Consider the following 3,199-nt stretch of genomic DNA (forward strand, 5'->3'; position numbering starts at 1 on the left):
TGTTCAGGTGTGGTGGTCGTATTCCTCGGAATAAAACGTGTATCTACATTGACAATTGTTTAAATATTCTTGTGTCATCTGCAAAGTTCTGTCACTGACTTTGTGCAGTAGTACATTTAGTTCCTGTGACATCTTCAAGTTATGTATGCGGAAATATTCCACACTTTGCTTAAGCACCAGATGTAATAACTTCCAAAGCAGTTCGTATTAAATGAAAAAGGGTATCTGTGCACTGGGTATGGGAAGGAGGAAGGTTGCAGATATTTCCAGTGCGAGAGGAAATATGGGGCTGCCCCTGCAGGTACCGTGCGTCAGTGCCATGAGCCGGCAAATGACCTCTGAGGGCAGGGAGTGGGCGCACCAGAGTGAATGTCTTGGCGGTTGGGCCTTGGAAAACTGACTGGATTTTTATTGGATGATCTACAGTTACAGTACATGCATTTATCAAAATGAGTTGTGAAGTCTAACTTAGCCCCATCCTGCTGCATCTTCATTATTTGATGAAGCATATTTGTGTTTGCCAAATATCATTCCTTTCACAACATCATGCAGATGGCTACCAACACAGTCCTCAGCTGCATGATTACAGCTAATATACCAGTTAAACTCCTCGTTCTCCAGCATAGACATCTCATCCATTGAACACAGTAAATAATTACATCTGTCCTCCCAGGCCAGCTGCTAAACACTGACTGTGTCCATTTGCCGCCACTTTTCCGAGACCACCATCTTTAATTACGTTACGGGAGGGGAGAAGGGGAGACCGGCAACGCCCTGTGGTGGTGGTGTTGTGAATTATGTCAGTTGGACTCTGGACCTCAAGGTGAACACACTGGATGGAGCTACTGTCTATGAAAACTCAATCTGTTTAAATAAACAATGCATACAAAATGAAGACTTACATCCACACTATATGGCAGCCCTGTGCAGACTGGGTCCTTTTCCCGCCGATTCCCAGATGGGGGACGGTTTGGTTGGGTTGTTTGTGGGAGGAGATCAGACAGCGAGGTCATCAGTCTCATCGGATTAGGGAAGGATGGGGAAGGAAGTCGGCCGTGCTCTTTCAAAGAAACCATCCCAGCATTTGCCTGGAGCGATTTAGGGAAATCACGGAAAACCTAAATCAAGATGGCCGGACGCGGGATTGAACCGTCGTCCTCCCGAATGCGAGTCCAGTGTGCTAGCCACTGCGCCACCTCGCTCGGTGCAGATGGGGGAGGGGAAGGGATGGGAGGAGGGGGAGTTGTGTGGAGTTAGGTTTGTGGAGGTAGCCCAGCTGACCTATTTTTCCGCCAAAATTTGAATTTCCCAACATGACATCACTGTGACATTGCCACATCTATGGCCGCCATCTTTGATCCCCCATCTTGAATAAATTTGGCAAAAATGCAGAGTGGGGTGACACTCTCCTTACCCTACTACTGACTCCATACTTACGCTATCCTAGAAAAGAAGCAAAGAGTTGAATCACATTGCTGCCTGGGACACATCGAGAGGTACAAGGGTCCCAAGACGAGCCTTGTCTCCCCTCCAGGGTTTCCCATTTGAGTTCACGAAGCATCTCCATAATAGTTAGGTGCTGATCGAACCTACCAATAACAAATCTACAGAACGCCTCTGAACTGCTTCGATGTCTTCCCTTAATTCGACTTGGTAGAGATCCAAAACACTCGGACGCTGCTGAAGAATGGGTCACACTGGTGTTCTAGAAGCCATCTCCTTTACTGATGAGCTACATTTCCACAAAGTTCTCTCAGTAAAACCATACAGGTGCGTCTCTTTTCTCCAAAGACCTTTTTAATTTTTGCTCTACGTGGTATCTATCTTTCCTTTAGTCATGCATGCTTACACAGCCTTGAAGGAAATACATTTTTAACTGTTTACATAGATGCTGCTAATTACTTATTACCTGAGTAGTTCCGGCCAACGGCCTTGCTGCAGTGGTAACACCGGTTCCCGTCAGATCACCGAAGCTAAGCGCTGTTGGGCTGGGCTAGCACTTGGGTGGGTGACCATCCAGTCTACCGAGTGCTGATGGCAGGTGGGGTGCACTCAGCCCTTGCGAGGCAAACTGAGGAGCTACTTGGTTGAGAAGTAGCGGCTCCAGTCTCGTAAACTGACATTTGGCCGGGAGAGTGGTATGCTGACCACGTGCCTCTCCATACCTGCATCCAGTGATGTATGTGAGATGAGGATGACACGGCGCCCTGTCTGTACCGTTGGGCCTTCCAAGTCCTGTTGGGACGGAGTTTTGACTAGTTCTGGGATTTGCCCATTTTTAGAAGCCACATATTTTGTATTTGATATACGTTTGCTGGGGACAATTCTATTTACGTCATCACACTTTAGATGTATCTCAGATCTTAATTACCCAGAATGAACTGATACAGGTGAGAACAATATTTCATGTACGATAGAGAATCCATTCTCCTTCGAATACGCTGTGTGTCACGTTGGCTTATTTTCGATAGGTGTTATCTATAATGTACCATCTCATTAATTTCCTACCTTTCCAATTTTTTTTCCATATATTATCTCCTGCAGGTAACCAGTAAATTATGATCAAAGTCCATATTTGCCCCCAGAAATATTTTGCAGTTTAAAATCTGGTTTCGAAATTCCTGTCATATAATTTTGTAGCCAATCCAAAAATTTGCAGTGTCTGCAGGTTTCATCCACGTATACAAGCTCCTTGCATGGTTATTAAATTAAGTATTGAGAGCGATTAAATTGTATTGTATGCAAAATAATATCACGAGGTCCTTTCAATTCCTGACCTCCAGTCCATGTTTTCCACAGTTTTTCATTCTCTGCCTTTTCCTATTATCGAATTCCACTCCTCCAACACAATCACATTATCGCCTCCCTTAGCTGTATCAATAATTTATTTCATCTCATAAATATTCTTTCAATGTCTTCATCATCTGTGGGGCTGCTCAGCATATAAACTTGTACCATTGTGGTGGATGTTGTCTTTGCATCTATCTTGGCTGCTGCTCGTAGTAGCTTACCCAAAATCATGTGTTTTACTCTTTAGAAGATATATGTCTGTGTGACCCCTATTTGGCTTTGTGTTGATAAAGCCATACTGACCTGACCAAGTTCTGTTCTTCCTGATACTGGACTTCCTTAATTCCTACTACATCTAACTTAAAGGAAACTATGGTTAGGAGGGTCCTCTTCTGGACGGATTCTGCGG

At 44.6% G+C, this 3,199-nt stretch overlaps 1 pseudogene; it reads left to right on the forward strand.

The window, feature by feature from the left end:
* Positions 1-1,922: 1,922 nt before the first annotated feature.
* On the forward strand, positions 1,923-2,040 carry LOC126210556 (5S ribosomal RNA; annotated as a pseudogene).
* Positions 2,041-3,199: the final 1,159 nt, after the last annotated feature.

Source organism: Schistocerca nitens, chromosome 1 (genome assembly GCF_023898315.1).
Source record: "Schistocerca nitens isolate TAMUIC-IGC-003100 chromosome 1, iqSchNite1.1, whole genome shotgun sequence".
In the NCBI taxonomy this organism is placed as follows: Eukaryota; Metazoa; Arthropoda; class Insecta; order Orthoptera; family Acrididae; genus Schistocerca; species Schistocerca nitens.